Below are 16469 nucleotides of genomic sequence, written 5' to 3'. Positions count from 1 at the left end.
ACTACCTACATTTTGCTTATTGTTTTACAGCATGCGTTTGGGATCCACTTTTTTAGCCAGCGTTTGGCTTTTCTGTTCTTCTGTTTGTGGGTCCCATGCTAGTTTTTCTTTTTTTGGCTTGCATGCTTGCATTTAGCTAATTGATATGAAGCCTGCATTTAAGTTTTTGGGTCCCATGCGTGTTAAGTCAAGGCAACGATAACATTATTGTCCCTTGTAACAATCAATGCTACGATGAGATTGCAGGTTGAAAACCGATTGGATAAGTATGCAACTTATCAATAAAAAAAAGCCACCTAAATGATTATCCAACTGAGAATCTTTATCAAAATATTTTTGCTTCTCATTTCAGGCAATTAGCAATAATTTTTCCCTATAGAATCTATTTAAAAGATACCATAATCATTGGAGCCACCCCTCCCCCTGGGCCCCTCTCTCCATCAAGCATCCAATACCGAGCACTCATATGAATGCTATTGTGGATGATGCACTATAATGGAACTAAAATTTATATATTAGGGGTCAAGTTAAAAATTTTAAAAATAAAAACTTATTCACAACAGAGAGAGAGAGAGAGAGAGAGAGAGAGAGAGAGATTATTATTAAGTGTACGATTGGGATCCACTTCTTCGACCAATGTTTGGCATTTTTCTTCTACTATTTGCAGGTACCATGTCAGTTTATGCTTTATTTGGCTTACTCGCCTATATTTAGCCTACTGTTTTATAGTGTGCATTTGGGTTCCAATTTTATAGCCATCGTTTGGCTTTTTTCTTTTACTGTTTTTAGGTTCCACGTCAATTTATTCTCTTTTTTTATTTTTTATTTTTTACATGACTGCCTGCATTTTGCTTATTGTTTTGCAAGATGTGTTTGGGATCCACTTTTTTAGCCAGCATTTAGCTTTTTTGTTCTTCTGTTTGTGGGTCCCATGCTAGTTTTGCTTTTTTTGGTTTGCGTGCTTACATTTAGCTAATTGATCTGAAGCGTGCATTTAAGTTTTTGGGTCCCATGCGTGTTAAGTCAAGGCAATGATAACATTATTGTCCCTTGTAATAGTCAATGCTACGATGAGATTGTAGGTCGAAAACTGATTGGATAAGTATGCAACTTATCAATTAAAAAAAAGCCACCTAAACGATTATCCAATTGAGAATCTTTATGAAAATATTTTTGCTTCTCATTTCAAGCAATTAGCAATAATTTTTCTCTATAGAATCTATTTAAAAGATACCATAATCATTGGAGCACCCCCCCCCCCCCCCCCCCCACCCCGCCGCGCGACCCTTCTCTCTGTCAAGCATCTAATACCAAGCACTCATATGAATGCTATTGTGGATCATGCACTATAATGGAACTAAAATTTATATTAGGGGTCAAGTTTGATAGGCCAAGAATGTGTTGACTCCTTGTGATAAATTAACCAATTGATTTAGCCAAGTTAATTAATTAATTTAATTAACATGCAAAATGCGTGGTAGCACAAACAAATCACCAATTAACTAGATGCAGCGGAAATTAAGTTAACATGGTGATTTATTTACGAATGGAGAAAATCTACATAGCAAAAACCCCACTGGGTGATTTTAAGGTCACCACTTCCAAGAATCTACTATTATCAAAACAAGCGTTTACAAGTAAAGGAATCCCAGTACCTTATACCAACCTACAGTTGAACCCTTACCCCAATATCCAATTGGACTTGTTCTGTAGTGACAATCTCTCATTTTCAATGCACGGTTCCTAGTACGTGACTAACCAATAGATGTGCAAATCTCAGTACACGACTTGATCACCAACTCAAGAAAGATGTTGACTGCAAAGTTCTTCAGTTCATCACATGATAAAGATCACGAAACTCCTTGATCACAATACCCTACGGTGTACAAACACAGTAGCTTCTTCAAGAGAAAGATGAATTAGGGAAAATTCTATCTTCGATCACAATTTGTAAGAACAAAACTTTTCTTCACACTTGCACAACCTTTGACGGCCTTAAAATAATTATTATATATGTTTAGGGTTGTGAGAAAAGAAAACATAAACATATACTCATGGATTGGAGTGAAACCAACTCTAAAAAACTGAATTTCATAAATCTCGACAAATAGGGTATCTATCGAGCTAGTTGTCGAGCTTCCGGCTTCAGCAGCTTTTTAAACCTCGGTAGATGCTAGCTGTCGAGTTTTAAAATCCAGCACTTCTTCACTTGTTTCTTGGACAAACTTGCATGGCTTTTACACTTGAGTTTGAAACCTTGTTTCTTGAAGTATTAAACACATCCTAGATCTACCCAATTACAAGTAAAATATGTTTTGTCAAAGGATTAGCCAATTCTAGTTTGACATATGTTCCCAACATTAAATCACATATGTCCTAACAAAGTTAAAAATTTTAAAAAGAAAAACTTATTCACAACACAGAGAGAGAGAGAGAGAGAGAGAGAGAGAGAGAGAGAGAGTATTATTAAGTGTACGATTGGGATCCACTTCTTCGACCAATGTTTGGCATTTTTCTTCTACTATTTGCAGGTACCATGTCATGGCTTTTACACTTGAGTTTATTGAAGTATTAAACACATCCTAAATCTACCCAATTACAAGTAAAATGCGTTTTGTCAAAAGATTAATCAATTCTAGTTTGACATATGTTCCCAACATCAAATCACATATGTCCTAACAAAGTTAAAAATTTTAAAAAGAAAAACTTATTCACAACACACAGAGAGAGAGAGAGAGAGAGAGAGAGAGAGAGAGAGTATTATTAAGTGCATGATTGGGATCCACTTCTTCGACCAATGTTTGGCATTTTTCTTCTACTATTTGCAGGTACCATGTCAGTTTATGCTTTATTTGGCTTACTCACCTATATTTAGCTTATTGTTTTACAGTGTCGTTTGGGTTCCAATTCTATAGCCAGTGTTTGGCTTTTTTCTTCTACCATTTGTAGGTTCCACATCCATTTATGCTCTTTTTTTTTTTTACATGACTACTTGCATTTTGCTTATTGTTTTGCAACGTGTGTTTGGGATCCACTTTTTTAGCTAGCGTTTGGTTTTTTTGTTCTTCTGTTTGTGGGTCCCATGTTAGTTTTGCTTTTCTTTTTTTTTTTTTGCCTGCGTGCTTGCATTTAGCTAATTGATCTAAATCGTGCGTTTAAGTTTTTGGGTCCCATGCGTGTTAATTCAAGACAACGATAACATTATTGTCCCTTGTAACAGTCAATTAATGCTACAATAACATTATTGTCCCTTGTAAGTTGTAAACAGTAATATCACTATTTGTGGGTCTCACATTCAATATATTTTTATTCCTCTTTTTTTTTTTTACAATACTTTCATCATAAAAAATAAAATAAAAAGCTTTATTTAAATTTTATTTATAGTATTTTCAGCAAAAAATTAAATAAGTTTTTAAATATTTTTTAATGGAAAGAAAACTAAATAAGTTGTTCCCAAATGTACACTAAGGGTCTGTTTGAGATTCACTTATTTTGCTGAAAAAGAAAACTTTTTTTTGAAAGTACTGTAAATAAAGGTAAAAGTTAATTGAAATAGTATAGTGGAACCCAGGAATATCACTACAAGAAATTTGGTCTTTAGCGACGGCATATAGTCGTCGCTAATACTTTAAATATCATCGCTAATTATATTGGCGACGAAAAATATCGTCGCTAACTTTCGTTAAACGAATTTGGTTACAAAAAAGTTTTTTAGCGACGATATTAATGTCGTCGCAAATACAATACTATTAACGACAACAAAGTTGTCGCTAATAGTGACAGTTGTCGTCATAAATAACTTGAGACCCTAAGACGAAATGTCGTCGCTACTATCTCATTAGTAGTGACAAATTTTTTTGTCGTCGCTAATAGATTATTATTAATGACGACATGTTTGTGGTCAATTGATATATCTTTACTAGCGACGACGCTTGTTGTCGTCACAGATAACGATATATAAGTGACCACAAACATGTCATCACTAAAAATTTCATATTAGTGATGATATTGTTTGTCGTCACTAATGATATGATAAAATATTAGTTATGACAATGGCGTCGCTAATAATATTTTACATTTTTTTTTTCTTTAAAATTTACATTCTGAAATTTACATGGGTATCTAATAAGAAATAATAAAAAATCATAAACCACAATCCCACACATCATAAATCTTCAATCACAAATACTCATGTAAGCTTAACAATGGCTCAATCAATAACTACTGTAAGGACGCGATTCGTGACGGACCGTAACAGTGTCGGGTTCGCACGTGAAAAGGCCCCTAACAATATCATTTGTAGAGCGTGGGTTTGAAAGGCTAGGCCTTGTTCGATAGGCGGTGGGTTTTTTCGCGGTGTTCGTATGAACTTAAGCTTTCCTACACCCCTGGAGTCTTTCTCCTGGAGGTGGGCTGGGAGGCTCTGGTTTCTGGCCATTTTTCCCAACCCTCCAATCGGTGCACCTTCCTTTTTATTATATAGTCCGTCTTGGCTGATCCTGACCCTCCACTTGTAGGTCAGGCAGGAGCTTGTTCCTGTGTCCATCCCATCAACTGTCCCGTCTAACTTTCTATTAGTTGCATGGATCGACGTTTGCACCGCCCAAACGTCTTTTCTCATTAACCAACTCTGGGTATTGGCAGGTACATTTACTGAAGGGGGTGGGACGCACTTTCCTTGGTCCGAGTTCACACCCTGCTTCCCTATGAGCCCCATTCCGTTCACATCCCTTTGAGGGGGCTGTTTGGGGATTGCCTACACCAAGGTGTTGGTCTTCCTGTTGAAGCTATGGAATGCCGAGGACAGGGTAAGTTCTCAGCCGTTCCCCTTGCTACCTCGGCCACTGAGCATTTGTCTTCGGCAAGGTACCTCCTCGGCACGGGCCCTGGGCCCAGATAGAGTTTGGGCCGGACTGCAGAGCTCTCGGACCCACAATAGCCCCTCAAAATCCTGCTATCCGTCCCCTCGGACGGATAGGAGGGTTTTGATGACATCATGGGTCTGCCAATGCCTATCAATCCTTGTCATCTAGCGATTCCCGAGATTTTTCACCTGCCCAAGGCACGTTCCTAGAGCCGTTGGAAGGCGAAACGTGGCCTCATTAAATACGGGCGGCTTGGTGCTTCCCACGTTCAACGGTGTGATGGGAATCGAACGGTGGTGATCTCCTGGCCTCTTTGGGCGGGAAAAAGGGGCGCGCTGTTTACCCTAGAAAGTATAAAAGATTTTTTGGAGATGGATCCGTCTCTCCAGTTCTATACTTAAGAGTTTTAGTGCGTGTATCCAGGGTTCATCCGAACTTCCGCCCAAATTCAAGTCTATCTCAAGCACATACAGCCCATCCGAAGCGTAATTCTCTTTTTATGTAAGTTCCCTACCCCTATTAACTCACGTTTTTTTCTTTTCTGGATTTATTTCTCTTTAGCTCCCTTTCTTCTCCGTCGCGGGTTAGGTTTGTTTTAGTAAATGGCGAAAGCGGCTAAACTGAGATTGAGGAAGTTGGTTGATACTGAAGAGGCGATGAATAAGTTCATCGTTGATTATAGGATTCCCCCTAACGTAAGGCTGGAACACTGTAAGATGGGGGAATGGCACATTAAGAGGGGAACGGGCGCGGTTGTAATTCCCGTCCTCGCCTCTGTAGAGGGAGGTATGAGAATCCCCATGGGACCAGTGACAAGGGGTTACCTCAGGCATTTCCGTTTAGCCCCTACCTAGTGCGCCGGCAATGTTCTTAGGATTTTGGGTTGTGTGGACGCTTTAAACGAGAAGATGGGTTTAAGACTGACCCACCATGATGTAAACTGGTGCTATAACCTCCAAAAATTGAAAGGAAAAACCTACTACATGAGGTCGAGGGATGATAGGATTCGGTTGATCCAGTGCCTCCCTGATTCCAACAAGGGACTGAACAAGGATTTTCTTATCGTCTCTGGGGAGTGGCATGATGGCGATCCATGCCCCGTAGTAGAAGGAGAACCAGGTGGGGTATTAGGATTGGAAGAGGGATAACCCTTTAAACCATTCTAAACTTACTTCCTTCGATGACTAACTATGCATATATGTTTGTTGTTTTTGTAGATGAACGCGCCTATAAACGGCATTTTCATTTAGTCAATCGGGCAGATTTGGAGACCGTTTTACAAGCGGCAGTTTTTGTGAATGACAGTGATGGCCAAGTTCGTGCAGCTCACAAAATACTAGGGTACCCTCCGGTTCAGAAGTCGTTCGGGGACGCGAAGCACATGATCAGTGCCTGCCGTCCTTGGCTTCCAAAGATTACAGTGGTAGAGAAGGGGTTCTTGATCTCGCAGGAGCCAGCTGTCCCCAAGAACATCCCCCTGGTGGGCCCCTCTTCGTCCCATCAAGCAGCAGAGGACGAGGGTGAACCAGGTCAGCCGGAGGAAGGGTTTGGGGTATTCGACTTAATCTACCAATCTGAGGACCCTCCGGGTGACCTAGGTGACCCAGCCTTGTCCGAGGCGGAATTATCATTAATAGGCACCTCTTCTCAAGCCGAGATGGGAGTCAAAAGAATACCTTTAACCCCCCTTCTCCAACTCCTCGAGGACCAACCAGGGAAGGATACCCAGGAGGCACCACAACCCAATGCTCCTCCTCCACCAGCTCGGCCCCTTACAATTCAAACCAGGTCATCCTCCACCAAGTCCCAACCACAGTCCACCCGTTACGAACCTCCCACCTCCTCCCAACCAGCTCGGTCTCCTCGACCCGAAGGTGCTGATTCTAAGAGAAAGAGGAGCCCCAAGGGCAAGGACATCGTGGACGAGGGAAAATCCCAACCTCCTAAGGAGAAGGATGAGACTCCGCCCACAAAACAACCGAAGATCGGACCCCAAGGCAGAGGCAAAGGACCCGCAGTTCAAACCTCTCAAGGCAAAGGAAAAGGAATTGATTCCCAATCCTCTCCGAGCGCCTGGCTTCCTGCCCCAATGCTTCACAGGGGTCCATTACTGGAAACTGCCTCTCTGAGGGACCTTGGAGACGGCGAGGGTGGATACGTGGCAGATGCATTAGGGAGAACCATGCTACTTCCTAATGACATGGAAGAGCTGAAGAGAATGAGGATGCAGGAGGTTTTTCTCAGTACTAAGAGATATTTGGGCATGGTAAGATTTCTTGAAACCTAACACTTTACTAATTCTTGTCACCAGTTTGTCACTCACTACACGTTCATCTTTCTTGACAGGCTCTCCAGGCAACCTATAGGATGGAGGAAGAAGTGCATGACAGGAATAAGGTGGCCGAGAACGAACGCAAGAGGCGCATAACGGCCTCAAAGACTCTCGAAGCTACTGAAAAGGAACTTGCCCAAGTCAAGGATGACTTAACAATGACCACTCGCGAGAGGAATAACGTCTCGGCGGGCCTTGCTAGTGCCCAAAAACAGGCCAAGGACCAAACCAAGCGCGCAATTGAAGCCGAGGACCAGCTGCAAATAGCCAGAGCTCTGATCGAGGATTTAAATAAGCAGCTGGCCACGGCTCTGCATGAGAAAGGAGTGGCAGAATATGCCCGTGATGAAGCCGTAAGGGCAAAGCAGGAGGCCGAGTTTGCCAGGAATGAGGCGGAAGCTGCCAAGAATACGGCCGAGGACGATGGTTACAACATGGGAGTAGCTGAGACCCAGGCCATCCTTAAGGCGCAGATCCCTGGTGTGTGTAGGTTTTATTGCTCCCAGGTTTGGGAGGAAGCATTGAAGCGAGCTGGGGTGGATGCCTCATCCGATTTGTGGAGGGCGGAGAGCATATTCTACCCGGCAGCCATCCGCGAGGCCACTTCGACTAGCCCCGCGGCTACTCGTGATCAGCCCGAGGAAGAGATCACCCCGTTGGAAGACTTACAGGCCAGCGGTTCTTCTAGCAAGGCGCCCAAAGAAGGAGAACTTCAGGATGTGACAGTGATATCCCAGCGCATGAGTTCTGAGGCACCTAAAGAGATTGCCGAGCCCGTGGCTGGCATTCAGGTGCCTAATACAGAGGAACCCACCATACTTGCAGAGCCGTCGCAGGCCACTTCCCTTGCCGTGGTTCCCCAGAGTACCAGTGCTGGTCCTGTTCAGCCTTCCCCAGAAGGGACCATCCTTCCAGGCACCGAAGCTGAATCTGCTCCCATTTCCCAAAATGTTACCGACAAAAAAGCAGAAAAGTAGAAACCTTCGTTGGGCTTTTTTGTATTCGTTTCTATTTGAACGATTAACTTGTTTCTTTTCCTTTCACAAACTTCTTAATTTATTGATGGTTTACAAGCATTTGAACATGTATATATGAAATCTTGCTTTTTCTTTTTCCTTCTGATTACATCGTTAACCGCCCTAATAGACGCGCACTATTTGCTTATGAACTCTGCGCTGATTTATTTTAACATGTACAAATAGCTATGCATGTAATACATTCATCACCATGTTCCCCGAACCCTAATTTGCTTGCGCCCACAAAGGCCTTAGATTTATTCCTAACCTTTGTCTTACGAAGATATAAGCACCATTTTTAACGTTACGCATAATAGTTAAAACTCGCTTAGTGCCTGGTTTTCCTCATCCAAGTAGTCGGTTTCCCCGTAGGCTTGAGTCCGAGGACCATACAATGCCTTGGTTCTGTCCAAAACCTAGTTTTCATTACATCCAGGTAGTTGGTTTCCCCTGAGGCTTGAGTCCGAGGACCATGCAATGCCTTGGTTCTGTCCAAAACCTAATTTTCATTACATCCAGGTAGTTGGTTTCCCTTGAGGCTTGAGTCCGAGGACCATGCAATGCCTTGGTTCTGTCCAAAATCTAGTTTTCCACATCCAGGTAGTTGGTTTCCCCTGAGGCTTGAGTCCGGTGGACCATGCAATGCTTGGTTCTGTCCAAAACCTAGTTTTCCACATCCAGGTAGTTGGTTTCCCCTGAGGCTTGGGTCCGAGGACCATGCAATGCCTTGATTCTGTCCAAACCTAGTTTTCATTACATCCAGGTAGTTGGTTTCCCTGAGGCTTGAGTCCGGTGGACCATGCAATGCCTTGGTTCTGTCCAAAACCTAGTTTTCCACATCCAGGTAGTTGGTTTCCCCTGAGGCTTGAGTCCGGTGGACCATGCAATGCCTTGGTTCTGTCCAAAACCTAGTTTTCTACATCCAGGTAGTTGGTTTCCCCTGAGGCTTGAGTCCGGTGGACCATGCAATGCCTTGGTTCTGTCCAAAACCTAGTTTTCTACATCCAGGTAGTTGGTTTCCCCTGAGGCTTGAGTCCGGTGGACCATGCAATGCCTTGGTTCTGTCCAAAACCTAGTTTTCTCATTGTGTGGGATCTTGGCTTTAGGGGAGTTAGCTCCTCGGCCAAACCCCTAGAGTTTATCCATACGGTTAACGTTACAAGGTACCTAGTTTACTCTTTACAGGGGACCTTGGCTTTAAGGGAGTTGGCTCCCCAACCAAGCCCCTAATCAAGAAACATAGTCCCTAACAGAACTTTATACTAGAACTCTATAACCGACGGTTAGATATAACGAAGAAGCTCCATCGACCCACTTCCTATACCAACACACAAGCCTTTCCCACAGACGGCGCCAATTGTAAGGACGCGATTCGTGACGGACCGTAACAGTGTCGGGTTCGCACGTGAAAAGGCCCCTAACAATATCATTTGTAGAGCGTGGGTTTGAAAGGCTAGGCCTTGTTCGATAGGCGGTGGGTTTTTTCGCGGTGTTCGTATGAACTTAAGCTTTCCTACACCCCTGGAGTCTTTCTCCTGGAGGTGGGCTGGGAGGCTCTGGTTTCTGGCCATTTTTCCCAACCCCCCAATCGGTGCACCTTCCTTTTTATTATATAGTCCGTCTTGGCTGATCCTGACCCTCCACTTGTAGGTCAGGCAAGAGCTTGTTCCTGTGTCCATCCCATCAACTGTCCCGTCTAACTTTCTATTAGTTGCATGGATCGACGTTTGCACCGCCCAAACGTCTTTTCTCATTAACCAACTCTGGGTATTGGCAGGTACATTTACTGAAGGGGGTGGGACGCACTTTCCTTGGTCCGAGTTCACACCCTGCTTCCCTATGGGCCCCATTCCGTTCACATCCCTTTGAGGGGGCTGTTTGGGGATTGCCTACACCAAGGTGTTGGTCTTCCTGTTGAAGTTATGAAATGCCGAGGACAGGGTAAGTTCTCAGCCGTTCCCCTTGCTACCTCGGCCACTGAGCATTTGTCTTCGGCAAGGTACCTCCTCGGCACGGGCCCTGGGCCCAGATAGAGTTTGGGCCGGACTGCAGAGCTCTCGGACCCACAACTACTAATAAGGAAAAACAATACCCAAGTTCAATATTATATACATAATTTAAATTCAAATCTACCATCTCAAATGCAAATCAAATAATAACAAATTCTTCAAGAAGATATACAACCATGCTTGCAATGAAATGTATCTCCTCTCAAAATCACCAGTAACCCAAGGCATGCGACATTTTAACCTGAAATAAAAAGAATAAACAAATGTAAATGTCAACTAAAGTAAATGACAAAAATGCATACAAAATAGTTTTAATATCCAAATAAAACTTTAACATTTTTATTTTTCAAAAGTACCATAGTTGAGAAGATATGAAATCTTTATGTATTTAACAAAACTTAACTTGCATCAAAACTCAACTTAATCTTCATCCCAAAGATCTCCAATAGATTCATCATTGCTAGATAAATCTTTTTCCTGATTTGAGCTTAAAACATCATCATCACTATATATTTCTTCTTCATGGTTGGAGTTTGTATCTCATTCCTCATTAGACAAGTCATCATTGATGAACATACTTTCATCAAGTTGTACATATATATCATCAACAACTATTAAGGCCCCCAAATTTATTGCTGTCACATCATCTCTATGTAACAGAGTTGAGTCTTCATCATTTTCTTGTTGAATTATTACATTAACCCTAATAAATTCACTTTCTTGATATACCTCATCACTATTATCTTCTTTATTTTTTTCATGCATCCAACTTCATTTTATCCATTTTTATGTTCCTATCATAATTTCAACAAACACATTTTTACTTGAAGTGGGTCAATGAGTTAAACAAGTTCTCTAACAATTGAATTTAGTAAGTTATTCTAGAGAATTTTCCATCATTCAAGTATTATCAACAAGAGAGTTTACATGCATTAATATTTCATGTTGTAACAATTAAAACAACTAATAAGATTATTAAAAAGCTAAATGATAATTCATAGATGTAATAGAAGTCAACTACTTACCAAGTATAACCCAACTTTCTTCACAAGGTTGCTACTTCTTGTAAACTAGCCCGCTTTATAGGAATACCAGCAATAGCTTTGAGTTGAATACAAATCCAAGCATCAAATGAAAAAGTGGGACAAAATAAAGGATAGAGAACTCTATGGTAGCTCCAAGAACCCAACAGTGAGTTAAAAATATAATATTTTTTAAAAGAAAAATTAAAATAATAAATGATCAAATGACTAAGCAATGAGAAGTGAAAATGAATGATGAAGTTTGGAATTTTTGGACCACAAGATTTTCAATTCAGACATACCCATTATTAAAAAAAAATGTCAAGGTAAATAAGCCAATGCCAAGCATCACATAAGGTCTTATAATAACTACTGAGTATCCCAACCCCAGCACATACGTGGATTTCAAACAAATTAAAATAAAATTATATACTAGTTACTATACAATGCTCTAGTTAATTAATTTATTTGAGACTTTCGATTATATTTTACACATCTAGGAACAAAGTTGTAACACCATAAAAATGACTTCTTTTATAGAATTAATTTTGAGAGAAACATGATCATACCAAATTGAGATAGTCAAGATGAAGGTATCGGCAAGAATGAGATTTAGCTATAGCTGAAAAATGTTGCAGATGTCAATGCCAAGCTCTTATAATGTATAAATTTCATCAAAAAAAAAAAATGTATAAATTTTGAGCTTATAATCCCCTGCTATATTAGTATGTCACTATTTTAGATCCTCATGTAAGTGTGAATTAATTAGGGGAATCAATATAAAAAGAGGATGTATCCAATTACTACCTTAATAGTGCACACAAAGACAATTGGAAGAGTACTGCCTAGGTCAGCTATGGAATGCTTTTCCTGCCAATAGTCAAACTATATATTTATTGTTAGGTGCATCATAGCACCATGGGTCCAGCCCACACCTTATCAAAGCTCTAAATGAGCTTGTCTTGCAAGCTTGTAGAAAAGTCAGCCTTCATTAAATGAGACATGACTTGAGGTGGGACACGTTGGCTTTTGGCTGAAGCAAACAAAGGCCACTTGGCCAGAGTGTGAGAAGAAACACACTGAGAGAGAGAGAGAGAGAGCTGAAGTATTGTGAGTTCCACAGAGCAAGCAAGAAACACATAGAGATATTCAGCCATTTGAGGTGCAGTCTGAATGAAGAAATATAGAGATACACAGTGAGAATATGAGAGAGAATATGAGAGAGTGAAAAAGAAGAATGTGACATTTTTCTTTGCTCAAGTTATACACATAAGGAAGAAAAATTGGTAGAGTCCTCTTGGAGTTTTTGAGTGCTACAATTAGGGAGAGTGGGAGTATTCAGAGGAAGATTTGGCTATTGATTTTGTGGTGAAATTGTATTTATCCTTGAAATTATTTGTCATATATCCAACTTATTGTGGACTCAAGCTTAGCACAAACTTGAGAGTTGTAATTTCTATTTCACAATGAATATTTTTCAGAGTTGCTCCGTGATTTTTCCCTCCACACTAGGGTATTTCACGTAAAATTTGGCATTCTTTGGTGGATGTGTTTATGTGATACTTGCTAGAATTTTTTTGTTTCCATAATATTACTATTACTTAATAGTCACTCATTTTAATTCACACATAGACATTAAGGGGATTTAAAAACTTTTCCCCAACATTTACATTAAGGGTTTTAGATAGTACAAAGGCAGAAACTTTAGTAAAAAAATTGTGCCTTTTTTTATAAATAGTTATCAAATTCTGGAGTTTCTTGAAATTTCCACACAGTGATGAATACAAACATATTTTAAAGGACCCAAACACGTTTTAAATGACCCTGTCAAACAACTTTTTTTTCTTTTTTTTTGGGGTGCAATTGTCAAATATATAAGCAATTGTTTTTTCAGAGTCAATGAAATATATAAGCAGAAGGATTCAGTGACTTGTCTAGGCTTAAGTTGGAATGAAGCACATATTCGTAGTACCATAACCATTAATTACCAAAAAAAAAAAAAAAAGCATTAGCAATTAAGGCATGTAGTACGGTAGCTAAATCCCAACTCTATCTTTGATTTATTATATTATATATTTATTAATTTAATGACAAAAACAAAACAAAAAAAGAAAAGTCATACCTAAGGTCCCACTGATTGGAGCAAACTTTAATATGAAATCTGTAAAAAAAATTGAAAAGCGAGCCAACATTACGAACACTAATACGAACAAGAAGTAAAGGAAAAAAAAAATGAAAACACAAATGAGAGAAGAGAGAAGAGAGACAATACCTGGAAAGTGGCTAAGAGATGGTCAACGGCAGTGGATCTACAGGTTCTGCAGGTGTTAAAGAGATGGTTCGTAGTAGGCCTAAAGGTTCAGTGGGTGTGTGAGAGGGATGGAGAGAGATGATGAGTGATAAGTGGGTAATTGGATACTGACCGAGAAAGAGTTGGAGATCATGGCTCATGGGACTTTAATTCAGTTACTTTATTATTATTATTTTTATTTACATTTCATGAGTTATTGTGACAAAAAAACTATATCTTGTGACATTAACTTGTCACAATAGGCCATCTTTTTTTTTTTTTTTTTTTTTTTTTTGAGGAACTATCACAATAGGCCATCTATTGTGAGAGACTTAGGTTGCCTTCGTTAAAACACAATATTGTGACAAACTATTTTGTTTAGTCACAATATAGTTTTATATTTTACTAATAAAATTTTTGGTGGAGATACAATAATTTATAAATTGACAAAATTGTCCAAACTAATAAATTTTATTTTACTCTTGAAAATAACTTAAAATTTAAAAAACCAAGAAACCTCTAAAATACCCCGAAACTACTCAAATGAAAAAAAATATATATTTGGAACAACCAAAATGACTAAAATGTACTGCGAATGTCTAAAATACCCCTAAAACCTTCAAAATGACCACAATACCCCCAATTTTTTTTAAATGACCAAAAAAACCCAAAATCACTAAAATGACCAAAATACTACCAAAATTTCTAAAATGACCAAAAATACTCTCGAAACTTCTAAAATGACCAAAATAACCGCAAAAATCTAAAATAACCAAAATACCCCTAAACCTTTAAAAGGACCAAAATACTCCTGAAACATAAAAAATAATCAAAATACCTCCAAAACCTCTAAAATAAGCAAAAATACATTGAAACTTCTAAATACCTCAAAACCACTAAAATGACCAAAATACCCTTGGAACCACAAAAATGACTAAAATGTACTATGAATGTAAAAAAAAACTCCTGAAACCTCCAAAATGACCAAAATACTTTGGAAACAACTAGAATGACCAAAATGCACACAAAACTACTAGAATACCCCTAAACCTAAAAATTTACTAAAATAACCTCAAAACTTCTAAAATATCCAAAATACCCTAAAACCTCTAAAGTGACAAAAATGCCACTGAAACCTCTAAAATGAAAATTTTGGCCTTTTAAGAGTTTAAGGAGTATTTTGTTCATTTAGTAAATTTTGGTCATTTTAGATATTTCAAGGGTATTTGGGTCATTTTAGATATTTCAAGGTTTCAGGGTATTTCAGTCATTTTAAAGATTTCGAGAGTTTTTTTTTTTTTTGGTGTCAGTTTAGAGGTTTTAGGGTATTTTTAGTCATTTTAGAGATATCAAGAGTATTTTGGTTATTTTAGAGGTTTGGGGGTATTTGGGTCATTTTAGATGTTTTGAGAGTATTTTGGTCATTCTAGTTGTTTTGGGGATATTTTGATCATTTTAGAATATACTTATATAGCCTTGGGGGCATATGTCTCATTATATCTTACATGCATCAAGAATAAGACGTGTTTAGATTGATGGTTTTGATTTTAGAGGATAAAAACAAAAATAACTTTAGTTTGAAAACCATTTGAAGACCCCACAATTAGTAAGGGTTAAAGTCAAGATAAATTGGAAATCTCATGTTTGATCCAAGGGAGAACCTACTAGTATCTTCCCTTAAAAAATGAATTTTTGAAAATTAGTATTTTTTATGGAAAATATAATTTAAAAGGTAGTGCTTTGAACTAATACTTCTGTCACTCCAATATGTGATTCAAGGGAAAACATAACTTTAAAGGAAGTAATTTGGGGAACATAGTTTCAATTGGATGTTAAATTATGAGAACAAGGATAACTGAATCTTCATAGGACCACATGGCATGTGACCATCATGCTCCAATTCATATTCAAATCTTGATCATTGGATTTCAAGAGTATGATGGTGACATATTGGTGTTGGTAAAATTTGAGACCAATTGGATGGTTAGATTAAGATAACAAAGCCATACAAGTATGCAACACATGTCCATCATGCACCATAATTAGATCTAGAATTTGATTGTTGGATTTGAAAAGTGTAATGAAAGGTTAATTCTAGCAAATTATGGTCACAATCGAATAGTTGGATTTAGAGAAAGATGCGGTCAAAGTTTAGTTAAACTTGGTTAAACTTGGTCAAACTTAATAGATGGTCCTGAGATCGTTGGAAATTTTGACGGTATTTTGGTCATTTTAGAGGTTTGGGGAACATAATTTTAATCGAATGGTTAAATTATGAGAACAAGGATGACTGAATCCTCATGGGGCCATATGGCATGTGACCATCATGCTCCAATTCATATTCAAATCTTGATCAATGTATTTCAAGAGTATGGTGACATATTGGTGTTGATGAAATTTGAGAATAATTGGATGGTCAGATTGAAAGAACATAACCATACAAGTACACAACATATATCCATCACGCGCCATACTTAGATTTGAAATCTAACTATTGGATTCGAAGAGTGCAATGAAAGGTTAATTCTAGTAAATTATAGTCACAATCAAATGGTTGGATTTAGAAAAATGTGTGGTCAAAGTTTAGTTAAAGTTGGTCAAACCTGGTCAAACCCGGTCAAACTAAATAGATGGTCCCGAGACCACTGGACTTAGTGAAATTCATATTCGAATCTTAATCATTGGGATTGTAGAGTATGGTGACATATTGGTGTTGGTGAAATTTGAGAACAATTAGATGGTAGATTGAGAGATTATAGCCATATAGGTACACAACACATGTCCATCACAATCCATCCTTAGATTTGAAATCTAACCGTTGGATTAAAAGAGTGCAATGAAAGGTTAATTTTAGTAAATTATGATCACAATCAAACGGTTGGATTTAGAGAAATGCACGGTCAAAGTTTAGTTAAAGTTGGTCAAACTTTATAGA

General features: G+C 38.8%; 1 long non-coding RNA gene across 1 annotated transcript; it reads right to left on the bottom strand.

The window, feature by feature from the left end:
• Positions 1-10341: 10341 nt before the first annotated feature.
• On the bottom strand, positions 10342-13655 carry LOC115970991. Its single transcript, XR_004087190.1, has 4 exons — positions 13517-13655; positions 13367-13405; positions 11248-11323; positions 10342-10463 (listed from the first exon to the last, which is right to left on the bottom strand). It is a non-coding gene; the product is annotated as an uncharacterized LOC115970991 (long non-coding RNA).
• Between the last annotated feature and the right edge of the window lie 2814 nt (positions 13656-16469).

Source organism: Quercus lobata, chromosome 12 (assembly GCF_001633185.2).
Source record: "Quercus lobata isolate SW786 chromosome 12, ValleyOak3.0 Primary Assembly, whole genome shotgun sequence".
Lineage (NCBI taxonomy): Eukaryota > Viridiplantae > Streptophyta > Magnoliopsida > Fagales > Fagaceae > Quercus > Quercus lobata.
Note: the sequence above shows the minus strand (reverse complement) of the source record. Positions and strands in the feature narration are given on the sequence as shown.